Source organism: Bidens hawaiensis, unplaced genomic scaffold (genome assembly GCF_021521415.1).
Source record: "Bidens hawaiensis isolate Kalapana, Puna unplaced genomic scaffold, B.hawaiensis_p1.1 tig00002323_1, whole genome shotgun sequence".
Lineage (NCBI taxonomy): Eukaryota > Viridiplantae > Streptophyta > Magnoliopsida > Asterales > Asteraceae > Bidens > Bidens hawaiensis.
This window is the reverse complement of record NW_027491125.1, coordinates 1,931,637-1,947,321: the sequence shown is the minus strand read 5'-3', so window position 1 is coordinate 1,947,321 and position 15,685 is coordinate 1,931,637. Positions and strand designations below refer to the sequence as shown.

The 15,685-nt window shown below is 40.5% G+C and overlaps 1 pseudogene across 1 annotated transcript; it reads left to right on the top strand.

Annotated features, from left to right (window-relative positions):
- The first annotated feature begins 8,372 nt into the window (after nt 1–8,372).
- On the top strand, nt 8,373–14,046 carry LOC143617786 (neutral ceramidase 2-like; annotated as a pseudogene). The gene is made up of 10 exons (XR_013150886.1): nt 8,373–8,504; nt 9,113–9,449; nt 9,537–9,745; nt 10,293–10,646; nt 11,168–11,426; nt 11,546–11,805; nt 11,897–12,022; nt 12,945–13,008; nt 13,080–13,237; nt 13,336–14,046. The product of XR_013150886.1 is annotated as a neutral ceramidase 2-like (transcript).
- The last annotated feature ends 1,639 nt before the right edge of the window (nt 14,047–15,685 follow it).

Sequence of the window (15,685 nt, the reverse complement as noted above, 5' to 3'; positions counted from 1 at the left end):
CAGCTCATGGCGCAGGAGGAGTCCCAACTCGTGCTGGCATAGCAATCATCCGCGTAAACAAACATTGTTTAACGACGGACAATTCGAAACCAAGCAAGATCCCAAAACAAGAAGAAAGAACTAAACCAGAAAAAATGGTACTTAACAAAAAATTTGAAGATCAGACTATCACGATTGGCCCTGCTATCTATGATATAGTAAGGACATTTTTGAAACAATTATTAACAAGAAACATGGATGTTTTTGTCTGTCAAACCGCGGACATGGCAGGTGTTCCGAGGAAAATTGCAAAACATAAGTTGCGGGTGAATCCAGCTTTCACATCAGTTGTCCAGAAAAACGAAAGATGGGTCCGGAGCAAACTAAAGCTATGAATGAGCAAGTGCAAGACTTACTGAACGCTGGAATCATCCGCGAAATTCAATATCAAACATGGGTTGCAAATCCGGTCATAGTCCCCAAAAGTAACGGGACATGGCGGATGTGCATTGATTTTAAAGACTTAAATAAAGCTTGCCCGAAGGACTGTTATCCACTTCCAGAGATCGATTTAAAAGTCAACTCAGTAGCTCCTTTCAAATTCAAATGTTTTCTTGATGCTTACAAGGGCTATCACCGTATCCGCATGGCGTCGGGTGATGAAGACAAAATCGCATCTCGCACTGATCAAGGCACATTTTGTTACAAAATGATACCCTTTGGATTAAAGAATGCGGGTGCCACTTACCAACATCTGATGGACGAAGCTTTCAAAGATCAAATAGGACGTAATCTGGAAGTATACATGGACGATCTGGTGATAAAGAGTATTGAGGAAGATCAGATGTTGTGGGATATAGAGGAAACACTTAATACCCTGAAGAAGATTAACATGAAGCTTAATCCTAGCAAGTGTTCTTTCGGAATGGAAGAATGAAAGTTCTTGGAGGTAATTGTCATAAGCGCGGGTTTCAAGTCTAACCCTGATAAGGTTCAGGATGTTGCCCGCATGCCTTCACCTTCCTCCCTAAAGGAAGTACAAACGCTGAATGGAATATTGGTAGCCTTGAACAGATTCCTAGCCAATCATGCGGCTAAATCTTTTCCTTTCATATCTACACTGAGGAATTGTTTAAAGAAAGCACAATTCAAATAGACCGCAAAAGCGGAACAAGCGTTTTTGGAAGTCAAGAAGTGTTTAAGGGACTTGCCTACCCTGACTGCACCACAGGCGGGAGAACAACTGACGTTGTATCTGTCAGCATCAGACATCGCCATTGGGGATGTGTTATTGACGGATAGAAAAAACCTCCAGATGCCTATTTACTATGTAAGCAGAACATTAACGGATGCAGAAACCAGATATTCAATGGTTGAGAAGTTAGTGTTAGCATTGGTTTATGCGGCCAGACGTCTTCGCAGGTATTTTCAAGGACACCCGATCAACATGTTGACTAGGTACAAATTGAAGAATTTATTAAGTAAATCAGAGTTGTCCGGAAGGTTAGCTAAATGGGCTATAGAATTGAGGGAACATTCAATCGAGTAAAAACCCAGACCGGCAATCAAAGGCAGGTGCTGGCAGACTTCGTCACTGAAGTCTTGCAAGAAAAAGAAAAAGATTATTTAATTGAACAACAAACTCCAATACCCCCTGAACGTGATCAGTTCATTATTCACGGATGGGGCTTCAAGCGACAAAGGGTCATGCCCAGGTCTTATATTGGTTCATCCGGAGGGCCATGAATTCACCTATTCCATAAAATTGGACTTTAAGAGTACTAACAACGAGGCAGAATATGAAGCCTTCTTGACAGGCCTGCGGATACCCAAAAAACTCGGAGTAAAACACTAAGAAGAAAGAGTAGACACGATGTTGAGAGCAGGACATATCAACGGTACTTAAGAGGTAAAAAAATGATGTGATGGCTACTTATCTATCGCAAGCGAAAGATCTTATTCTCCAATTCTCTTCTTGCAAAGTCAACCACATCAAAAGAAGTGAAAACAAGTCCGCAGACGCATTGAGCAAGCTAGCTTCAAAAAATTTCGAACATTTTGCAAAATACATCCGCATAGACGTCCTTGATCGTCCTCCGGTGCCGCAACATCAAGTAATGGTCATTCAAATAGGAGTCGAGTCCTGGATGACACCAGTTCTTGCTTACTTGACATCTGGAATACTTCTGGAAGAAAAGGCAGTGGCCCGAAAAATCAAACATAAAGCCTTAAATTACCAGGTGCAGGACGAAATTCTGTACCGAAGATCATTCCTTGGTCCACTCTTAAGATGTGTGGACGCCGAGGACGCAAACAATTTGATAAGAGAAATTCATGAAGGCATTTGTGGTCTTCACGCGGGTCCAAGGATGGTAGTGGCCAAACTCATGAATGGGGGATATTAATGGCCGGGAATGCATATGGACGCAGTAACATTGATCAGAAAATGCGACTCACGTCAGCGCCATGCTCCCAATTCCCTCAGACCAAATAAATGAATTAGTGTCAGTGTCCGCATGGACATTCCAATAATAGGCCATTGATATCATGGGTCCATTCCCAGAAGCCCCGGGACGCATCAAGTTCTTGATTGTGGCAATTGATTACTTCACTAAATGGGTGGAGGCTAAGCCAGTAGCATCCATTACTGCAGCCAGCGTCAAAAAATTCTTATATGAGTTCATCATCTGTCGTTTCGACCTCCCGCAAGAATTGATTAGCGATAATGGGACTCAGTTTGCGGATGTGGGGCTTCAAGCGTGGTTGAAAAAACTTCAGATTATCCAAGTGTTTACATCAGTAGCCCACCTGCAGGCTAATGGCCAGGTCGAAAGAGCCAATAGAACCATCAAGGATGAAATCAAGTCAAGATTGGGTACTAAATGGACCTGATGGGTCGACGAATTACCCCATGTGCTTTGGGCTTTCCGCGCCCAGAAAAAGATGAGCAATTCAGAGACACCATTCAGTCTGACGTATGGTACTGAAGCCATGATCCCAGCCGAGATAGGGGTTCCATCCGCAAGAATGACATCTGATAAAGATAATGAAATGGAGTTGCGGATGAACCTAGACCTCCTTGAAGAAAGGAGAGAATTAGCCTTGATCCGTGAACATAACTACAAACGACAACTGCAGAAGTATTATGATTCACGGGTTCAAAAATGCAACTTCGATGCGGGGGATTTCGTCTTCCGCAATAATGAGGCGTCAGGGAAAGAACCATTAGGCAAGTTGGCCCCGACTTGGTAAGGGCCCTATCGAGTGAAAGAAGTATTGTCGAAGGACGCCTACAAGTTAGGAAAGTTGGATGGAACAGAAATTCCAAGAACCTGGAACATAGCTCAGTTAAAGAAATGATATATGTGAGCCGCATTATCGATACTTTTATTTTTCGGCCTGCGTGCCATAATAGTTAGTGCAAATGACGTCTTATGTCATCGATTGTAATATAATTAGGCATGTGTGCCACATTTATCAAAGTAATTGATTAAATTGCAACACGCTATGTGTTCAATATAAAATTAATTCCTGGCTTGCGTGCCAGAGGTGAACCGTGTGTCACTAAAATATATTCATTGCCTGCGTGCCAGAGAGGACCCGTATGCCCTTAAACTTAATTCCTGGCCTACGTGCCAGAGGTGGCCCCTGTGTCACTAAACTTTATCCCTGGCCTGAATGCCAGAAAAGACTTGCGTGTCTTTAAACTTAATTCTTGGCCTGTGTGCCAGAGGTGACCCGCGTGCCACTAAAATCTATTCCTGGCCTGCGTGCCAAAGAGGACCCGCGTGTCCTTAAACTTAATTCCTGTCCTGCGTGCCAGAGGTAACCCGCGTGTCACTAAATTTTATTCCTGGCCTGCGTGCCAGAGAAGATCCATGTATCTTTCAACTTAACTCTTGGCCTACGTGCCAGAGGTGACCCGCGTGTCACTAAACTTAAACTGATGATACCAGATAATCCTCTATTGATAAACAAGAAAATCCTAAATCTAATACTAATATTATGTATAAGACAAAGTGTAAAGGATAAAATTTTCTTGTATTAAAGATCAAAAGAGATTACAAAATGAGGATGATTACAAGAATAGATATATCTAGTCTAACTTGAGTAGCTGAGTCTTCAGGACTTTGGATCTGGGCGGAAGGAGTATCTGGCTTGGGAGAAGTTGGAGGAGTGGAAGGCGTGTCGTCTGAGGTCCCGCGTAAATATTCCTTTAAGCACTGGAATCCATCCTCCACAAACGAAAATTCGGGAAGCATAGTTTGAAGGGGAAATGACAGAGTGTCATATTCCTTCATCCGCTTGTTGTATTCTTTCTCGACGTTAAGCCCATGCAGTGGATGCTCCTCAACAGAACATTGGGCCTTCATGAACTCTACAGCTTCCTCAAAGCCAACCTTGCGGCCAACCTGAGAAGAAGTATTGAGTAAGATGGCAAGACTATCTACCAACTCAGGCCCATCCTTGATATGGTCGATAACCTATCAGCAAATATATAAAAACACAATCATTAATTAATAACAAACATGCAAAGAATGGAAAAGTGAGGAAGAAAAATGTACAAGTGCAAGGCCCTGGGACATGAGCCAGTGTCGTTCTCCCTCAGCCTTCTTGGTTCGTTTCTTCATCTCCTTATAATTCCCCACAAGCTGCACGTTATCCTTATGAAGGGTCTTGGCATGCTCCTCTAGCTTTCCGTGACCCTCCACAAGCGCAACGTACACGGCCTTAAGGTCCTCCGCCTGTTTGTCCATCTGTACAGCCTACTCCTTAAGCAGCCTAGACTCTTCCGCATATGTTTGGATCAAGTTACCTTGGTTGGTAACCTGAGTCTCCAGTGCAGCGTTAGCCTCAAGGGCTTTGGCTAGGTCTGCCTCCTTATGTTTTGTTTCTTCCCGGGCAGCCAGGAGGAGGGCATTTTAATTCCTGCACGCATCCTCCCATTGGCGAGTTGCGGCGGCTTGTATATCCTTTTCTGCCTTGGGGGCAGTCTTAGCATCCTTCAGCTTACACTGAGAAGTGTTGGCCTTCATACGTTGCTCCTCAGCAGTCTTCTTAGCCTCCTCAGCTGCCCGGGACATCTCGCCCCACGTCTCCCCCATTAAGAGCCACTCTCGCAAAATTTCTTGTATGTTGGCCACGGTGTTAGCCAAGACAAGATTAATGCTTTTGGCGAGATCATGGCAGGGGCAACCACGCTGAAAAACACGTTCAGCAGATGGGATAACACAGCTCAGAAACTCAGCACAGACATCTTGATCCGTAAACCGGGATCCCTGTGCCAAAGTCCAATGAGGTATGTGCAAATGGTCATCCTTCCCAGGATTCGCCAGTCTGTAGTAATCGGCACTTGAATGTTGGGAGTAGGAAGCCTCCCCACCACCCGCTTGATGCGATGGTGAGGAAAAAGAAAAATGAGGAGGAGACTGCGCCGGAGAAAGTGGAGTGGGGCGAGGAGACTCTTGTGCCTTTGGTCCCTCAGTGTCTTTAACCGGCTCCTTTCCTTTGGAGCCAAACACGTCATCGGGAATGATGACAGTGGGAGAGGAGATGGTGGCTTCTGCGTAGATACACCTTGATCAGGTGCATCAGACGCCCCTAAAAATGATAAGTAATAAAAAGTCAGAATATAAGCACAAAAATTAAAGGAAAAGAAGTGCGTTGTTGGAATAACTTACGCACAGAAGACTACACAAAAAGCTCCTTCACGCGGTCCGCAAGGCGGACCTTCTTAGGGCCAGCCGCCCTCTTATTCTTCTTAGCCGGTTCTTCTTCGACATTTGTGTGGCTGGCTTTCGCATCACTTGACTTAGAATATCGTTGTTTCCTCTTCCGCTCCAATTCTGCCAAAGCACGCAGGACAGCCGAGGTTTCGGGCACATCGTCAGAATAATATTCTTCGGGGGGTGACGATTCCTCACTCGAAGACAAAAGCATAATCACCCCATCCAATGTTAAAGCATTTAATGGACGAGGGTTCAAGGGAAACGCACTTATTTGAAATATCGCCTCTGAAACCACCGGCCCAGCGCGCACTTTGGTAGGAAAGAGGAAGTGATCCCGGGTCTTGTCCAAAATTGGCAGAACTTTTGCATCGCGGATGCGCTTCTGCGGACACCCCGCATTGTATAATAGGGCGTCCAGCATAGACCCCTCCTCTAAAAGAAAGAAAAAAATGATAAGTATAAACACTTCTAAAAAAATGATAGATATAAACACTTACTTTCATCCGCGTTCTGGAAGAACGGCTCCAAATCCTGGTACGGCCACAAGCGGCTCATACCTGCCCATACCAGGGCCTCTTCTGGGATGGCCCGCATCGGCGTTGGCTTCCTCATCAGGGTCTTGAACCATTCCTGCCCTTCAAAAGAAGAGATATTCATGTCCGGAAGTCATTCATTTGCCGGATGATGGACCATCGTGATCGGGACGACATCTTCCCAGAACCAGAAGAATTTGGTCCTCCATTCGTAGGCGTTGCGGGGAGGCTCTGTGCCTATTACCTTCTTGGCCACTATGGCACAGTTGTACCATCCGCCACAGTTCTGCATCTTATAAAAGACAGAGAACTTGTCAACTTTGGGTACGGTGCCGTTAGCCCGGCACTAGAATTCGAAATGATGAATCCGCATCAAGCCAAAGGGATGCACCTGCGATAGGTGTATCCCGTAGCCGGTCAACACGTTCCCAAGGAAGTTGGTTATCAAAAACCATAAATTCCTGTGGGAGAAAAAGTCGGCGTATACGGCCATCTTGTTGACCGGAGGTTTAGTGGCAACCAAGCCGGCAACCGGGAACTTGGGTTCCCACTCCGGCATTAAGCCATAGGCTGTAACGAGCTTATCGAAGTCAGATCGTTTCAAACTGACTTCGATGGTCTCTATATTAGGAGAAGATGAAGATTTCTTTTCACCGGTCATTATATCGGAATAAAGAGGAAGACAGTGAGCAATTTTGGAAAGTTGAAGGATTGAGTCGGATAATCGAGAGAATATTAAGAAGATGAACAATCAAAGGCGATAAAATAATTCAACGGGGGATAATCGCCTTATTTATACTCATCGCAATTAATGCGATGGGAGTTTCGACAGTGGAGAGAGAAAGAGAAGGGTCCACTAAGATCACGCCACGTCACGCGGGAAAATTGAAAAATGTGTACAGACGAGTACAGTTGAAAGCCGGAACAGACGTCACGTCGACTGTTCGGCGCCTGCAAGCTGTCACGTCGTCCTTTTTCATGATTATCCTCACCAGAAAAAATATCTCCACAAACATGAAAATTCAAAAATCCTCATAAAAATGATAAGTCCAAAATTTCACCCACATAAAAACTTCACGCGAAAGAAACAATGGACTGGGGGGGCTTATGGAGCTAGGGTAGCAAAAAGACCCAAATACCCATAAAGATCATCCGCGGGTGGAAGAGGACTCCCTCAACAGCCACCCGCGTGACATATTAGTCACCCGCATAACTTAAGTCAGAGGAAGAATAAGATAAGAATCTAGAGACTGTCTGCGGAGTGACTCAGAAGTCATTCGCAGGGTACTGTTCTCACCCGCAAAGGAGACTAGAGAATGACGTCAGATGGACAACTGTAATTAACTAACTTCTTTCTAGAAGATTTGCAAGGATCTTTCCTTGGGAAGCACGAGACGTAACAGCCAATGATAGAAGGACAACTGGCAAGGTTGTTATAATCGTGCACATGGCCAAATTAGCTCGTCCTATCATATGCCGACACGTGTCCAGGTTGTTACAAGAGCATCTTCTGGAAAGGGACAACTAGACCAATCACATTCCCTTACCCTTCGGCTATAAATACCTCCGCCATCTTCATAAGGTATTCATTCACTCCCAATGATTACTCTCAATACTTTGTACTTTTCTCTCAATCAGATCAGTACTTATTCTCATGCCGGATGGTGGTTACGGTGGCTGTTTTGCAGGTTTCTGTCATTGGACTTGGGAGATTGATCTTGTATCGTTAGTTTGGTAATTGTTTGACCCGTACCATGTGGACTCATTGATCTAACTCCTTTGGGATTAGATCTGTGTTTCTTCACATATAACTAAGCGTAACATTATACTCGTCTTTTGGGATCCTTTGTTCCTGCTTCGTGTTTATATATACAAGACTAAATTACAATTTTTATCTGAGTTCAAATATAAGTAATTTATGGATATGACGAAGTATCTTGTTTTTAGTCATGTTAATCAACTAACGTTAAATTTTTCGGTTAAGAGGTGGTTTAGTCAAGATTTCACCACCTAAATATTTCAATAGAATGAAAACCCAGTTTTTTTTTCATTCTAGAGTTTCATAAGAAAAAATAATAATAATAATAAAAATAAAATAAAATAAAATAAAAAATCTTGAGGAAAAGCACACATAATTGATGTTTGTGTTTGGCAAAATCAGACGTCAAATAAACACAACATAACACCCTCTTTCTTCTACTCTCTTTCAACCATCGACCACTTGTTTTCTTCTTCTTCATTTGTTTCATCGTTTTGATCAACTGTAAGTTTCTTCTACTGATTTCCCTTAATAATATATTATTTTTTTAATAATTACCAGTTTGTTGTTATTCAAAAACTTTGCATTTTTATTGTAATTACTTTCAATTTCCTGGGACTTTAATTTGATGAATTTGTTTATTTGTTTGTTGATGTTTAATAATTTCTTTCAGCTTCTTCGGGTTTGGGATTGGGGATTTTAACTTTAAACTCCAATCTGTCACGGGTTGGCTTTTACAGTAATTATTAGAAAATTAATTAATGGGTATAAGCTACAAAATTAAAACAACATCATAATTATCTTCACTATATAACCGAATAATAAACCAACATAATCCAAACAAAACAATTTCTCTGATTGTGTCCCAATCTGTTCACTGAGAAGTTTCGTGCTTAAAGTAGAACTATCACAAATTCGGCCTAGAAAAAAGAACCGACCCGTTTTACTAGGGTTCGGGTTTCGGTTATAAGTGGCAGGCCTAGCAAGTTATTGTAAGTTTAGACATTAATGCAAGGTTTCGTGTGAATCGTGATTAAGTTCTTGCAACTATGCATTGCCTATAAACCGCTGCTGCTTTTGTTTCTTATTATTCTCTTTTAATTTTTCTGCAGAGGGTGTGTATGAAGTAGGAGATATGAAGCTATCAGGCAGCGTTGTACAGACGGCCATCTGGTTATTATTATTATTAGTATTAATAGTTAACTGCAGAGGGGAATCCGATTACTTGGTTGGTCTCGGAAGCTATGACATTACAGGACCCGCTGCAGATGTGAATATGATGGGATATGCTAACGTGGAACAAACTACATCCGGTATTCATTTCCGACTGAGGGCTCGCTCGTTCATCGTCGCCGAGCCTCAAGGGAAATCCCTCGTGTTTGTCAACCTTGACGCGTGCATGGCTTCGCAGATTGTTACAATTAAAGTAATAGAAAGATTGAAGGCAAGGTTGATACTTGTTACCATACTTATAATATATAGCTGTATTATATTTTTTATATTCTTATGTTGATTGTTTGCTCATAATAAATATAGGTATGGCGACCTATACACGGAGGAGAATGTTGCCATCAGCGGGATTCACACTCATGCTGGGCCCGGAGGATATCTTCAATATATTGTGTATATTATTACGTCTCTTGGCTTTGTACGCCAATCCTTCGATGTGCTTGTGGATGGCATTGAGAAGAGCATCATCCAAGCTCATGAGAATCTTCGTCCTGGTTCCGTCTTTATAAATAAAGGTTTCCTAACCATTCCTTTTCTTGGCCTTAAGCAAACTTAACTAGGGGTGCAAACGAAGCTCGGCTCGTTTAACTTACACAGAGCTTGAGCGCGGCTCATGAGTAGTTTTTCAATATCGGGTTCGGCTAGTTTACTATTTGTTAATTAACTTTTACATATTTATAATTATTTTTATATTTTTTTTAATTTTAATTTTTATATAACGTAAAATATATTTTTTTAGTTATTTTCTCATAAAACTATATATAATATTTAATATTTATTACATATATATATATATATTATAAAATTGTCAGGCTTGTTTAGGCTCGGGCTTGGGCTCATTTATTAAACTAGCTTACTTTTAGGCTCGGGCTTGGGCTCGTTTATTAAACGAGCTTACTTTAGGCTCGAGCAGGCTCGGGCTCGTTTAAGCTCTGCTCGATCGAGCTTTCTCAAAAGCCAATCTTAGCTCGTGGCGGCTCGGCTCGTTTGCACTTCTAGACATAACTATTTCTTGGCTCATTCGGTGGTCTAACCATGTAAGTTGACTTTTGCTGGTTGCAGGAGAGATCTTAGATGCTGGTATAAACCGTAGCCCAAGTGGATATCTGAATAATCCCGAAGAAGAAAGGAGGAAATATAAATACGACACTGATAAAGAGATGACACTCTTGAAGTTTGTAGATGACGAGTGGGGTCCAGTGGGAAGCTTTAATTGGTTTGCCACCCATGGAACGTCTATGAGCCGTACAAATTCGCTCATTAGTGGCGACAACAAAGGTGCAGCCGCACGGTTTATGGAGGACTGGTATAATAAAGGATCCGTTAGCGGTTCACTTATCAAATCTAGAGCTGGTTATTATAAACGTCCTCCTCGAAGAATCTCAAACATGATTCATCCAGATTTTCATGAACACCGTAAGTATTAGTGCTGTTCAAAAAGTTTGTGGCTCCCGGCTCACTCGAAAATAGCTAGGCTCGAAAGAAGCTCGAATCTGAACAAGCCGAGCCTGAGCCAGGGTTACCTCGTCTATATTAAACCCTAAATTTTAATATATAATAATAATAGCATACCAAAATAAGAAAAATAAATAAAAAACATATTTTATGCCACTCCAGTTTTAAAACATTATAAAAAAGGAACAAAAATAAAACATATAATGTTATAAAATCTCTAGCTTATCAATTTTATATAAATTGATGCAAAAAAATTATATTTTTGTCATTTATATATCAATATTTGTAAAAAATATAAATTAATAAAAATTTAAAAAATAAATTTATAAATGAGCCGAGCTCAAGCTTGATTTTTCAGCTTGATAAGTTAACTAGCCTGGCTTGAGCCCTGGCTTGGCTCGAATGCTCGATTACAGCCCTAAGTATAGTATTTTGTTTGACCCGTAAAGTTGTAAATTCATGTTTGATGTTAATATCTACAGGTAGAGAGTTGATGGAAATTGCTTCTACCATCGGATCTTCTCGAGGAAGAAATATTACACGTGTTGCAAAACGAGTGAGGAGGCAGGAGGAGGAGGCTGCTGAAAGGCCTCAATTCATCTCTGCATTTTGTCAGTCAAATTGTGGTGATGTAAGCCCTAATGTGTTGGGCGCGTTTTGCATAGATACCGGATTGCCCTGTGATTTTAATCAAAGTACATGCAATGGTAAAAACGAAATGTGCTATGGACGGGGTCCAGGGTATGTAACATGTTCATGTTCCTTCCCTCATGATAATAATAATAATAATAATAATAATAATAATAATAATATGAGTATGTGGTTATAATAATTAATATCATATTATTTTCGACATGCAGTTATCCAGATGAATTTGAGAGCACACGTATTATCGGTGAACGACAATTTAGAAAAGCTGTGGAGCTGTTCCAAAACGCATCCGAGCAACTAAAAGGGGAAGTTAGGTACCGACACGCGTATATTGATTTCTCTAACCATTCGGTCCAACTGTCAGAAACTGGAGTCTGTCACTACATGTCCTGCTGCAATGGGCTTTTCTTTTGCTGCTGGAACCACTGACGGGCCTGGAGCGTTTGACTTCAAGCAGGGCGATGACAAGGTTATTATTATTATTATTATGACCTTACATTATACTTACTTGCGGTATCAATTTTTTATTTTTTTAATTTCTGTAATATAATGATCATTAGAGAAATGCCTTTTGGAGGCTTGTTGGAGGCTTACTGAAAAATCCGGATGAGGAGCAGGTCAGTTGTCAGGATCCGAAACCCATTCTCATCGACACTGGCGAAATGCATGAACCGTATGACTGGGCGGTACACTCTCATCTTTCATTACTTTGTTTCTTAGTTTTAAATTTGTATATAAAAAGATTACATATGGAAGATAAAAGGATTAATTTCGCAATAATTGTTACGCTCATGGGTCGTCTCCAAACTATATACCAAACCACAGGTCCATGACTACCATCTCTTTTGTTGTTTTGCATTCTTCGTCTCCCTTTTGGTCCCTGAGGACTAATATACTGGAAGACTGATACATGATACACATATATCTTACATATTTTACGTTTAGGGGTATTTTGGTCTTTTCTATCTTTTTAATTAATTATTAAACCCATCGAATCCCTACTATTCATCTTATGCTCATCTTTATCATTTTTTTTTTCCAATGAAGGTTAGATTAGAAATCCAAATAATAAAATGCCAAAAATACTAAAGTCGAACTCCAACTAATAATCTTATTTATCGAATCGTTTTAGTGGAAACTTTTTAGTTTACCTTTTTGACTTTTGATATAAAAAGATAGTAATAGGACTAATACAAAGATATAGAAAAGAATAAATGGACATATAAAAGTTGTGCTGTGCAGATGAATTGGCTTTAATAGATTGTCATCAGTGAAATTAGTCTCACAAAGTGAGTATTTGTGAACCAGAAGAGAATAGGTAAAAAAGAAAAGAAGTCAATGGACTGAACTCGTAAATTGGTATATAATCCTTACAATGATTATGACCACCCATGATCCGTAGGTTCGGTTACCTGCAACATGAGTCTACAGGGGATTTTATATGTTTGTTTAATTTATGTACTGTAAATGTTATTAGACTAATTAATATGATAATGTCTAACCCTACTAATTAAGGTCAGCTTTATAAGTAGATTCATGTCCATTTACTCTTTTTATTATAGTTTACGAGTGGCCTCTCATTTATGTTTCTCATCATTATTTATGCAGCCGTCCATACTTCCACTTCAGATATTTAAAATCGGACAGCTTGTTATTCTCAATGTTCCAGGAGGTAATTATTGTTTGTTAATGATATGCCTTTTGATTCGTACATATAACATCGCTTATTTATGGTATATGTAGAATTCACGACTATGGCAGGGAGGCGCCTCCGTGATGCTGTCAAGGAAGTTATGGCATCGGGAGACAACAGCGATGTCCATGTTGTGATTGCCGGACTCACCAACACTTACTCTCAGTATGTGACTACATTTGAAGAATATCAGATTCAGAGATATGAGGTCTATACTTGTATATGCATATATACATATATATTTTCTTGTCATTTTAAAAAAACATTTTACAAATGATTTTTGTTAAAAAAAAAATAAAAATACAGGGGGCTTTGACACTGTATGGCCCGCATACCCTGAGTGCCTACATTCAAGAATTCAAGAAATTAGCATCTGCTCTCATCAACGACCAACCAGTCGAAGCGTGCCCACAACCACCTGACCTACTCGAGAAGCAAATCAGCCTTCTGACTCCAGTTTTATTGGACGCAACGCCTCTTGGTTCGAGCTTTGGCGATTGCACGTCAGACGTTCCTTCTGGGTCAACGTTCAAACAGGGTGAAGTTGTTAATGTCACCTTCCGGTCAGCCTGCCCGAGGAATGATCTCATGACCGAAGGCACATTCGCACTGGTGGAGATTTTTGTACAATCCACTAACGAGTGGGAAGCGGTTTATGACGATGACGACTGGTGCCTAAAATTCAAGTGGTCGAGGCCTTCAAAGCTGAGTACACGGAGCTATGCTACTATAGAGTGGCAGATACCGGATGAGGCTGTTTCGGGTGTTTACAGAATAACACATTATGGTGCATCGAAATCGCTTTTGGGCTCAACTAAGCATTTCACCGGCTCTTCTTCTGCCTTTGCTGTAACATAAGATTAAGAAAAAAGCTATTGAAAATTCGGAAGTGCCACGTGTCGGCTTCTTAGGAGTTTGGGACTTTTTAGTGGACCCCATTCTGTCTGTCTATGTATGTGTGTGTAATATCGTATGTAACTGAGAATAAATTAAGTAAATAAGGATGTTACTTAAATATTTATAAGTGGTTTAAAAAATTCTAAATCAGCCACTTGCCAGCTTAACTTATCAAAATCATCACAGTTGAATTATGTGTTATCATTTATATTATTTATAGGAAAATTGGTTTTAAATAATCTTAATTATGTCATATTGGCAAATGACAGCCATAACTTTATATTTGGTTGGTGGCGGTCCTAACTAAAGGTGTATTTGTTTTTAATGATCCACGACTAACGGATGGTTAACTATGTTTACGTGGCACGCCTAGCTGTCAAAAAAAATCCTTTATAAGCATCTTTTTAAGTATCACATAAACAAAAGGTGGAAAACTACTATCGAGTGGTGGTGTTGATGGCCGAAAGACAAAGTTAAATGCACCAATCGGCGGGTGTCCCAATGGTTGAGTCATTGAGTGTTGTGTGCCTTATGTCCAAGGCTTAATGCAAAACTACTATCGAGTCTGGGTATCACTGGAAGCAGCCTCTCTATCCCTATGGGATAGAGGTAATGTTGTTTACATCTTACCCTCCTCAAACCCTACCATAACTTTGCTATTTGTGTGATTTACTTAGTATGATTATGATGATAAACAAAAGGTGGAACTCCATCTCTTCATTCAGTTTGTAATCGTGTTAGTGAATGAAGAGATGAGGTTCATTTTTTTTTGTTTGTAGCATACTTAAAAGATGTTTATAAAGAGTCCATGCCACGTAATCGTGTCAAATAAGATTTTGTTTTACAGGTGTGTCATGTAAGCTACAAACTAACAAAGTTAACCATCCGTTAGTCGCAGACCACTGAAAACAAATATACCTTTACTCGGGATCGCCACTAGTCAAGTATAAAGTTGACATGTTATTTGCCAATAGGACATAGTTATTTGAAACCTGTATACCTATATTATATGTTATGAATTGAAGGATTAATAAATTGGGATAATGCAGACAAAGGGGAGCATCTCATGTTTAAGTAGATAGATTCTGACACAGAAAAGACAAAAAATTGTTTCATAAGACGAAAAACAAAAATGGTTACATGTCTCTTAAACAATATTTTGAAACTTACATTACGTTATTATAATTAATAATTTAATACACAAAAAAAAGGAACAGCCTCCATATGGAGCTATCTCAATATATAATTAATTAATCATGCATTTTGCATCATATTAATAGCCGGCTAAATGACATATACTACTATGTTTTTCACATATAAACCACAAAATGCCATGTTACAACCAACCAAATCCGGTTCATATAATGACATCAACGTTGGCGGATCTAGACAAAAATCTCAAGTCTCAAAGCAGTGTCGTTTCGACAACTTCTCTAAAAAGAAGACCAATAGTGTATCTTAAGGCCGGAAAGATGAAGGCCAAACAGAAGCCGCAGATCGATGAATCAGCAAGTGGTCTCATGATTAGTAACAAGTATCAGCCAAGGCACTTCCAAGATATTGTGGGCCAAAATATTGTCGTCAAGACCCTCTCGAACGCAGTCTGCAAGAAAAAGATCGCTCCTCTTTACCTCTTCCATGGCCCCAACGGGACAGGGAAGACGTCCATTGCCAGAGTATTCGCAATGGCGATAAACTGCGAGTCAACTTATGATAATAAACCTTGTTGTACTTGTAAAGGCTGTAATAGAAGCATGTA